Here is a 12,080-nt window from a genome sequence, read left to right as displayed (position 1 = left end):
TATTGACACTGAACCTAAACATGATAACACGCCACCTACTGAAGATGCACACATAGTCCCTAATAGTTCAAAACTCACATTAGACCTACCCGACAAAAACATACTCCATGATATTTCCTTGACTATGTATGCAATTCTTCTTCAAGTCACAAGGAGTTATCTTCTTCATGTTGCTTCTACCCTATTGCATTATTTCATTCTTTTGCTCATTTATCCTCATCACAAAAATATTTTGCTATGTCTATCACTAATTATGCTGAACCTAAGACATACTTAGAAGCATGCAAACATGATCATTGGTTGAAGGTTATGAAAGTTGAGTTAGATGTGTTAGCTGCTAATAATACTTGGAAATTGATTGACAAACCTTAATAGGTGAAACACAAAGCTTATGGTTCTATTGAAAGACACAAGCTCGATTAAGGGCCAAAGGCTACAATCAAATAGAAGGGTTGCATTTTTTTGATACTTTCTCTCCTGTAGCAAAACTCACAGCCATTAGAACTCTCATAGCAAAAGAATTGACACATTCATTAGTTAAATGTCAACAACGCTTTTTTGCATAGAGACTTACAATAAGATGTTTACATGAATGTTCCTGATGGTGTCCAAGCCAATCCAAACCAAGTATGCAAACTGCAAAAGAGTTTATATGGCTTGAAGCAGGTCAGTCGAAAATGGTATGAGAAATTGACTCAACTACTCATACAAAAAGGTTATCATGAATACACCTCTAATTACTCCTTGTTCACTCTAAAACATGGAGAAAACTTTAATTCACTCTTAATGTATGTTAATGACATCATCATAGTATACACTTCTCTTGGAGATTTGAACTTACAACAACATCCTAGACAAAAGCTTCAGAATGGAGGATCTTCATTTTCTCAAATACTTTCTAGGCTTAGAAGTGGCTGTAACACCCTTCTACCCTCACTCTAAGTCATGTATCTGCATTTCACAAAGAAAATATTGTTTAGATCTTCTTGAATCATCTGGGCTCCTTGCATCAAAATCAGCCAACACTCCTCTTGATCCCTCCACAAAGCTTCACCAAGATGACAATCAACCCTATAATGATGTTTCAACTTATTGAAGGCTTATAGGCAAGTTTTTGTACGTGAATACTACTAGACCGGACATTGCATTAGCCACTCAGCAATTGAGTCAATTTCTGAACTCACCAACTGTCACTCATTTTAGAGAAGCTTGCAGAATATTCAATACTTAAAACAAATCCTTGATAAAGGTATTATGTTCCCTAGAAGCTCTGATACACAAATTAGAGGCTATGTAAATGCAGCTTGGGCAGGTTGTTCTAATTAAAGAAGATCAACGACTGGTTTTATTTTCTTCCTAGGAAATTCACTAGTATCTTGGAGAGCAAAAAAACAATCAACCATCTCCAGGTCATCATCTGAAGCAGAATATCAGGCCTTATCAAGTGCAACATGTGAGCTACAATGACTCTTATATCTTTTGGATGATATAGGTATCAAATGCGACAAGCATAAATTGTTGTGTTGTATTGTGATTATCAAAGTGTTATCCATATAGCTTCAAACTCGGACTTTCACGAAATGACAAAATATTTGGAGATAGATTGTCATTTTGTGAGAAAAATGTTCAAAAGAATATGGTTAAGCTCCTACCAATTCCTACTCAAGAGAAAATTGTTGATTTCTTAAGAAAACATCTAACTCCACCAAAATTCAACACATTTATATCCAAATTTGGAATGATAAATATATGGTCAAGCTTGAGGAAGGGTGTTAAATGACATTATGACATGAGTTTAAAGTCTACATGCATAAGACCATGGATGAAAAACACCATGCATGATAATAATGCAAATAACTTGATACACAAGCTACTGAACTAGTTAGTTATATCATAAGTTAATACATATTGAACTTTAGAAGGAGATGTTAGATAACGGGTAATGAATATTTTATAATAACCAAGTCAAGGGTAGTCTGGTTATCTAAGTTTTACTTAATTAGAATTAATTTAATATCAATAGAGGTAATTAGAAGTTAGTTGTGATTAGTTGTTAATGAGTTATCTTAGATACCTTAGGATCTATATATAAAGTTATATACATTCATTTATCATCATCATCTTATTCATTTCATCATCAATTTTAAAATCAATCTTAATATCATTGTAAAACAAAATGATGAGAAAAATGTAGGATCAATATTCTCATTGTAAAACAAAAAGAAGATGCACTATATATAACATATTTCATCGTATTTGATGCATTAAGAATGCGACCAATAAGATTAAACTTGCTATAAATGAAATTAGAAAATAAACAAAAAATAATCATTATTATTCTTACTTGAATTGTTGGGGTCTTTGACGGGGAAGCATTCCATCACATTCCTCTTTTATATCCATGTACGGTAAGGTATCTTGCCAATTTCTTATAGCCGCAACGAATACACGACAAATTCTAAGAAATGGACTCTTGTCATTATCCTTAATGTTAAACCTATAGGTCATTGATCCCATCAAGAAAACAATCAAAGCTATGATCATTAAAACAAGAGGAATTCCAAATCATAGAACCCGACTATAATTATCTTGTATATAGTTCAAGATCGGAAGTGTTAATATGCAGCCAATAGCGGTTGCAAAATACCAACAATTAAAGAAAGAGCTTCTATCTCTATGCTCCTTAGGATGTTGTTCATCAAATTGATCGGCTCCAAAAGCCTGAACACAAGGTTGGTGTCCACCTTGTCCAATGGCAACAAGATATAGTGAGGTGAAGAATAAGATTACTTGTGACTGAGGAGAACAAATTGTAAGGGAAGGAAGTATTGCTGATAATGTTAGCGAGCCTAGTCCCTGTAATTCATGTAAATTTGCATGAGATATTTAATAGTTATTGTTAAACAGTGTCCATGTTTCTTTCAATTTGAATGGTGTGTGTATAATAAAATACCTTATAGGACATGTTCTTAGTACAGAAGTGAGAAATCTAGTGAAAAATAATTGTTCATTATTTAAGGCTCTAATGGTAAATAATATCTAGGAGTGTTTTCTCTTATTATTCCTGTGATGTAAATATTTAAAGCCTCTATCTTAATAATAATAACATCATTAAACATTTTATTTAACACAATAAAATCGTTAGACTTTCAATCTCAACAAAACAAAGAAAAACATTATACTTTCAATCTCAACAACAACATTAAACCCTTAACCGAATAACTCAACAACAATAATATTAAACCTTAAACATCTCAATAACAACAACATTGAACAATATTATTGTTATATGCATTGATAAAGAATTTAGGTACTGAAAACATGATGAAGAAGATAAATGAGTTTCGTTTGAGTTTCGAGTTTCTTTCTTCGAGTTTTGTCCAAGTTCCAATCTTTAAGTTTCATTCAAGTTTCCGTCACCCTTTCATTGCTCCGTTCGAGTTGGAAAGGAGAAGATGAAGTCCTAAACCTCGTTTGTAGATGTGAGAATTTAGATCGAAAATGTAGTCCTGAACCTCGTTTGCATGCGGTCTAAACTCTAGTCTCGACAATGGTAGCTTCTTGGTTCGACAAAGGTTTAACATGTAGTCGAAGTCTGTTCACATGTTGATCCTGCATGTTGTAGTCAAAGTATGCTCAAGCATGCAGTACTCGAAATTGTTGAGATTGTTAGCATGTCAAATTAGGCATGTTTGTTTAGCCCAATTGTTTAAGTTAGCTAGTAGTTTAAGTTAGTTTAGTACTCTATAAATAAACTAGTTCTCTCAAGTTGTTGAGACAAGTTAGTTGTTGTTATTCACTTGCAATCTTTGAATCCTAATTGAGTAAGTGAATTGAAAAAATAATTTTAACCAATTCTGAATCTTTCTCCTTCTTCTTCCCTCTTCTCTCTCTTTTATGAAATCTTAATAGGATTTCTTGTGTTTGTTCAAGAAACTTGTAAGACCCCAATTTTGACCCTAAGATCCCTCATGACATCATACCATTGCTCATTCCATTGTCTAAAGGATCATAGCATGTTTGGCTCTCTAACCCTAGGTTGGGACTTGTGTGAGTGTTTTGAGACCACCAAGCATGTTTGTATTGTATATTATTGATTTTCTTACTTGTTTAACTAACCAAAAGCACAAATATATGTCACTAACTCTTTTGGTTTTGAAACTCAAGTGATCATGTGCTCCAATGCTCCTAGGAGACACCTAAGCTCAATAAAGTGGCTAGATGAAGATGAAAGCAAGCATGAAAATGGTCCACAAAACTCTTAATCATCATATATGCCTCCCAAGTATCTCAATTTGCAAATTTGATCAAGATAACCCAAAGGGCTTGAGGATTGTTTCCCAAAGAAACCCTAATTCAACTGTGCATTGATTGTGCCTTGCTCATGAAGCAACCTCAACCTATGATCAAATTTAATCAAGGAAAGTTCTTTCATTCATTACTTTATGCATATATGAGCCTATGTGAGGTCCCTCAATCATTCATTCATCAAGATTTGAAGTTTGGCCTTGAGAAGTTGACCAGTCAAGTCATCTGACTAAACTGAAGATCACTGAGATACAACGTTTGATGTGTTTGTCAAATGAAGATGACCCCAAGAGAAAAACTGTTCTTAAGAACCATATGAACAACTTTCATTTTCATAAAAAATCCATTTGAAACTTGGAAGGTCATCATTAATTTCAAAATATTATAGGTCATTTTGACTGAAACCCTAATTTTGGGTAAACTTCCCAAGGACCTAACTTCCTTAATTTTTATGATTTTGACGTGAGACCAATTGAATTGGAAATCTTAAGATATCTATTTCAAATGCTATGTTTGGACAAAATTTCATAATCCTAAAAGAAATACATGTGATACTACAAAACATTATAGGTCACTTTAGACCTAAGTCATTGAATTTGAAAAATGCCCAACTTCAAGTGCCCGTAACTTTCTCATGAAAAATCCAAATGATGCAAAATTTGAGTATAATTTATAATCTTGAAAAGATTTACAACTTTTATGTTGGAGGTTTTTCTATTTGAGGCATGCATCATTGAAACAGAGGGGCTTGAAGATACTTGCTTTTGATAAAATTTTCAAAGGGGAACCTATACATGTTTTATGCCCAAACTTTCATAGCCAGTTTTCATAAATTTCCAATTGCCATATGAATTTTTGCCCAACATGACTTTTGTTCCTTATTTCAATGGCTTTCCAACCATTACTCACATTAATTTTTTGGACTTTCCATGAGTGAGTTTCAAAGATCTTTATATTTATGTTCATTTTTGCATTTCACATTATAACTTGGTGTGCAAGCTTGTGCAGTCCCTTGTGCATGTCCAACTCACTTCCATTTGATCTCAGCATGGATTTCATTCATTCTTGGACCTCACATGCGCCTCTACAGGCCCATGCAAGGAGGATTCAAACTTCTTCCACACGAGAGAAGCATTGCCTTGCATCACATTTCAGCTATAAATAAGAGCTCATTCTCATTCAAATGGTAACCAAGTGGAGATCTGAAGTGCTGCTGAATTGAAAACCAAACCCTCACTAAAGGAATTCTCAGTTTTCTATTTCACTTTCAAGCTTGAATTTCAACATCATTAGTTGAATTTCAAAGCTTAATTCCTTGACCTTGCACCACCATCACACTTCCAGAGCAAGAGTAGATCAAGAGCTTGTAGAATTTGTGCTGTTTGGAGCTCCATTTCAGAGGTAGAACCTCAATTTTCTTTGATTCAGATCTTGCAATATAATGTTAATTTCTTTGGTTTGTGCTATTTTCTGAAGTCCTCATGCATGAGGCAGGCCAATGGTGGTCTTAATTTTGCAAATCGCGCCATTTCAGTTCATGCACCATGATCTTCAAGCTCATGTTTCTCTCTAAATAGGAACTGTGAGGATGATCCATGGTTACAGAGGTGATGTACATCACCTCAGCTTCATTTTGATGTACTCAATTTTCATTTTCATTAAACTTTGTTTTCCTGCGCGTGGTGGCCGGATCTTGTTGGATCGCCGGAGAAGATGGTGGTTTCGACCACCATCCCCACGTGGTAGCTTCAGGGCCATTGGATCACGCTTCAACGTTTTAATTGTGGCCTTTCATTATCTTGACTCATTTAAATGCAAAGTGTAGCGCGTTTGACCAGGGCATATCATGTGACTGCGCCTATGAGGCATGAGATCATTGCCACGTCAATTAATGAAACCATCTGAGGGCGCTGGTTTTTTCTATTTTTCTTATTTTTGTTTTAATTTCAGTTAATTCCTTTTATTTTCAAAAATTCTTAAATATTTTATTTGAATTCACAAAAATATGAGACCAATGCCAAAAAAATTCTTGAAAAATCTAGTTTCATATTTTAATTTTTAATTATTTTTGTTACTTCATTTAATATTTTTTGTGAATTATTTGGTTTTTAATAGTTTTAATTCATTTTAAAATACTTTCTGATATTTGAAAAATCCAAAAATATTTGCATAACACCTATGGATGATGATAAGTCAATGAAAAATTGTCTCATCAATTTCTTATTTGATTTGAGATTTATTTAAGACTTTAATTCATATTGTGTTATTTTTCATTGTTTTTAATTGTTTTAGAAAAGTTTCTGATTTCAAAAATTGTTGAAAATTTTTGTCAAAGTATGTTTGACCATGTTAGACCTATGAGAATTTAATTGGACTTGTTGAAGTTGATTTGAATTAAATTTGAGGTTTGACCATATTTTGTTCATTTTATTTTTGCATTTATTTTTAATTCAAAAATTATCAAAAAAATATGTTTGATTTGTTGACTTGTAATCTTCATTTCTCTTTTGTTTAGCATTGGTTGATGATGACTTGGTTCACATTTGATCAATTGAGTTTGTTACTTGATTTCTCTTTCTATCCATTTCATCTTCATCTCATTTTCTTTTTATTTTGGCCAATGAGTTAATGTCTTATGGTTAGTCTTGACAAATGAGAGGTTTAACCTTCTTTGATCCAAACCAAACTCAATTTGATCCAAGATCAAGTGAGTTATTTTGTGTCCAAGATAGGTTGCTTCTTGGTCAAGCAAAAAATATAAAGTCCATACTGTCGCATCCTGCGAAAAATCAACCGGCGAAGCTCGAAAACAAAACACACAGAGCCGCCACTGTGCGTTATTTATCCCAAGACAGGGAAAGGAAACGCTCAGAGAAACCTGGAAAGGAAATGGTCTCGCGACCAAAGAGACAGGGTAAGGGAGTCGGTTACGCGAGGGGAAGGTATTAGCACCCCTCACGTCCGTCGTACTCGACGGGATCCACGTTCTAAAACAAAGAATATGTTGCTAAACATCACACACACACACGGGGAACGCAGGTGGGGTTAGGAGAAACGGGCTCGATAAGGTATCGCACCTTATGCCTACATATCTTGTCTGGAACAAGAATCAGAGCCACTGTAGTTCGGCTAACGCACGCCAAATAAACAGATGGCAAACATGGAGCCCGACAACCACTGGATGGAATTACGTCGGCATCCGAACCAAAACACACTCAAAAGGGCAAACGTGGAGCCCGACAGCCAATCACTGGGCTTACGTCGGCATCCAAGCCAAACACACAGTCAGATAACAAGCAAACACACGCAAAAAAGAAAAAGGTTGCCCGGAGAGGTCTCGCACGACCCCCTGCCTACATACCTCGTCTGGAACGAGGATCAGGGCGATGTAGTTCCCCTGAAAGGGACTGAATTGCTAACCAGAAACCGGGGAAAGACACACTACTAGGGAGCTGGACTCGAGCCTAGTGTTGTCATGCATCGTTACCCTAAGTTCGGTTTTCTATCCTACTTGCATAAGCAAACTATTCCTATCCAGGAAAGAAGCCAGCACACAAGCATACAAAATAATTCAAGCATACATCAAATGAGAACAAGCATCTCAAACAGATATCCACACAGCACGCACTATAACCAAACAAGTGGCTCACACAATAGGTTTGACTGCCGAAGCGAGTCGTCTGTACGGGCTGAGTTTGCTCTTAACCTTGCCATTACGAGGCTAAGGTGAAGCAGATGAAAGGATGAAGTGAGGATGAGACCTCACAGCTCTTATCCCTAACCAGGGAGAGCTTCTGACAAATGAGCATGGGTCCAGAATGGGGGAACCCTTCTATACTCGATGACTCCGACTCGATTGTGCACTGCACAGATCTTGGGCTTTTGATCTCAATGCTACAACCATGTAATGGGAGCAAGGAGAAGACTCAACTGAATAGTGGGGGATAGATTGCATATCCCTACCTTCCACCAATTGCCTCTTTAGAGGACTTTCACCTGCTTAGGCACAAAATTAAACAACCACAATCCTTGCCTCTTAAGGAGGACTTCAGACAATTTGCCCCGCCCGGTAACAGCCGGGTCTCCAGACTACATGAAGTTTAGGAAGCTATACCTCAATGCAAGTTGCTTAAGCAAAGCAAAGCAAAAGTTCACAAGGAACTGAGCAACTAAAGTACCTGGAAACAATCAAACACAGTTAGTAATCAGACAGACAAACCATAAACAGCAAGTGTTCAACCAATTAATCTATACAACTCAATACACAACACAAGGCAAGCTCAAAGCTTAAGCCCAAGCTTCACAACCTACAAAACCAAGTTATGTTAGTGTACAAATATCAAACAACATCAATTACATTTAACTTGGATCATTCTCCATGTGCATTATGCTTTTGATCCTGAAAAATCAAGCAAATATTAGCAACTAGACCACTAGGCTAAGCCTAGGGTCCAAAACAAGAAAAAATCCTTAAACAGCAAGGCATTCACAAACCAAACTCAAATTAATGTCAAACAAGAGCAAACACCATTAGTCTCATGTTTATATCATTCATCATGTTCATGTTATGCACAAAACAAGGCAAATTAGTTCAAATGAAGCACCAAACATGCAAACAGAACTATTGCATTCAAATCCACATCAAAACAACTTCAAAATTCTCAAATAAATTACACCTAAACAGGACCTAATCCAGGTATGGCACACCAAATTTCAGCTTAATTGGGCAAAGGTAACTATGTCAATGAAAATCAACAAAAACAGACACAACTATATGCTCCAAATCACAACATCAACACATGCTTCCACTTCAAAAATTCATAACTCAATGAAAACAAAAAAGAAATGGATGAGACCAAAACAGGGATGTCCTATCATGTGTTTATTACAAGCATATCAAATTTCATGATCATTCAATACCATATGAGCATTTCTCAATCAATCTACCAACCTATATCACACAAGCTTGCACAATTGGTCAACAGAAATGAAAAATCACAAACAATTTGAAAATGCAATGTAAAATTCCACAAAAATTCACAAAGCATCTTAACATGTTAATCAATCACCCTGCAAAATTTCATTTCATTTCAACAAGTATAAGCCACTCAATAAAATCCAGCAAATTGACATCAAGAGGTGTGACACAAATTGTCACACCTAAGTTCCAAAATTCATATCTCAATGGCCAGGTATCAAAAACTCATGAAATTTATATGGAAATGAGCATCAATGAGTCAACAATCATCACAAAAATTTTCAAGAATTTATTTTACATTATGTGCATTTCATGAACCAAATGGTAAAAGGTATCAAAAAATCATACATGTGAAACAAACCTAGGTCAAATGATATTTTTACCAAGCACAACTTTGACCAATAGGTCAAAAAAATTCTACACTCAACAACAAAGTCAACACAACAATTTCCATATTTTTCTGATTTTTCTACAATTTTTTATGAATTTTTAAAGGTGATAATGAATTTTTTATGAATTAAAATGGAATTAATTAAATTAATTAAAATGCCAATGGCATTTCTGTAAATAAAACGCGCGGGGGAGGGAAACTCCTAGTTTGAAAATTCAAACGAATTTCTGGATCAAAACATGCTAGCTTCATCGTTTTTGCCCAGCCAACACATGAACACTCAAGAACGCATGAAACTCAAACCGTCACCAAAATGGACATGCGAATATTCATTCGAACCGTATAATCAAGCACAATCCAAATATGAAATCAATTCAACCTAACAATTCCTAAATCGTGCGAATCGAAGAGGTTAGGGTTTGACATCAAGATTTCAATTCCAGATTTCTTCTCCTATGGTTCATCATTTGCAATTCTAAAACTATCACCGTAATCTACCAGCAAAGGACTACATCACGCACATAATCATTTAGCAAATCGTGATGATCGAATTTCGAACATACCTGCTATGGCAGTAGTGAAACGGGACGAATTGGCACATGAAAGCTCCAAACAGATGTAGAATGATCTTCCAGAAGTTGAATGCAATGCTCCAATTCAATCGAAGTTGCTCCTAATGCGCAGAAATCAAATTCACCATTGGAGGAGCTTGAAGGTGCAGTCGCGTTTGGCAAGGCTTGGGAGGTTCTTGAGCACAAACAGATGAAGCTTAAGATGCTACAAGATCAATGCAAAAAGAATTTTGCAAATTGATCAAAGATTGGTGAAGTTTTATGGATTTTGGTTTTTGAGAGTTCTTGAGGGTTTGAGAGAATTTGGAAAGGTTTCAGATCTAGATTTTGGTGAAAATGAAATTCTGTTATGCTTATTGAGTGATTAAGAATATATATGTGTGCTTAAACCATCTCTTAATCATGTAATTAGCCAAGTTGGATTTGTTAATGAAAGTGCTAATTTCAAGTGAGGGCAAAATGGGGATTTCACTTGCCAGCTCATTGCCACCTGTTTGACAGCTCACACACCTTCCAAATGCCATGTGTGAGCTGTCTCCATTTGTCTTTTGCTCATTGGATAAGCCATTCTCAATTTCACTATGTATTTGCATTTTGTCCAATTTCACACTTTCATTTTTCAAGCCAAATCTCAAATTACAAGCCTTAGCCATGAAATGAAGATTCCAACAAATTTTAAATACCATTCATGAGGTGTTGCAAAAATCCCCACTCAAAAATTCCAATTATTTTGAAAGTTGGACAATTTTGCCCTTGGTCCAATTTAACTGTCCAGTTGAAAATTGACCTTTTGCATTGACCACTTTTGGAAAAATCCAATTATGCACCATGAAAGTACATGTCAAATGGAGTTTGTGCATATAAAGAACTTCCAATTTGGACAATCCATGTGGAAGTTATGGCCTCCTGATTATGGGTCATTTTTGAATTTCACTGAGCCATAACTTTCCAACCATACATGGGATTTTCAAGTTCTTGGACTTTTTGGAAAGGTGAGGACAAGATCTACAACTTTCATGTTGAACAATTTTTCATTTGAAGCTTCCTTGGACATGTGGATTTGAGGTCCAAAACTTTCCATTTTTGGAAACTTCAATTACAAGTCACTTTCTATTTTTGGCAGTTTTTGTCCTGACTTGATTTTCTTCATTCTTAAGCTTTGAGATGTCAAATAACATTTGTTCCAACATGAATGAAGTGTATCCAACTCATTCCCACCTCCAGATCCATCAGATCATGTACAGTTGACCACAGTTGACTTTTCATCTGATAGATAAATCTGGCAATGCATAGATCAAATTGAGCTCCAATCTCCAACTGAAATGGCTCAAGGGTGAAACCCTAGCCTCAATAAGCTCAAAATAACCATATAATGAACCCCATAACCATCATAGACCCCATCTCCTGACTATGCCCTGGCTGGCCTAATGCAACTGATTAGGGTTGACTAGTGGTCAAAACCCTAATCTCAAGGAATCCTGCTTCAATCTCCTGATGACATCCAACCATGATGATGATGATGTATCATTGCAATCAAGATGAAGACCAACATCCATTGAGAATCACAAAACCCTAATTCACAGCCCAATCCTCAGATGGCCCCTGATCAGTCAATAAACCCTAGGCTTGCACTTTGACTTCCTCCTCTTCTGAACAAGACTTGAGAGAATGGCTTGCACAATGTAACCACATGATATGCAATATGCAATGCCTAATGACCTAAAATGATATGCAACATGTTAATGCTAGTCCCAAGAGAGGAGGGCAAATTTTGAGGTGTTACAGCTGCCCCTATTCAATCCACTGTGAACCTGTCGATACGAAATAGCCT

The 12,080-nt window shown here is 35.8% G+C and overlaps 1 pseudogene; it reads right to left on the bottom strand.

The window, feature by feature from the left end:
* LOC127103665 (protein NRT1/ PTR FAMILY 5.10-like) overlaps window positions 1-2,635 on the bottom strand; it is a 30,706-nt pseudogene extending 28,071 nt beyond the window's left edge.
* Window positions 2,636-12,080: the final 9,445 nt, after the last annotated feature.

This window comes from Lathyrus oleraceus, chromosome 7 (genome assembly GCF_024323335.1).
Source record: "Lathyrus oleraceus cultivar Zhongwan6 chromosome 7, CAAS_Psat_ZW6_1.0, whole genome shotgun sequence".
In the NCBI taxonomy this organism is placed as follows: domain Eukaryota; kingdom Viridiplantae; phylum Streptophyta; class Magnoliopsida; order Fabales; family Fabaceae; genus Lathyrus; species Lathyrus oleraceus.
This window is presented reverse-complemented; position numbering and strand designations above follow the sequence as displayed.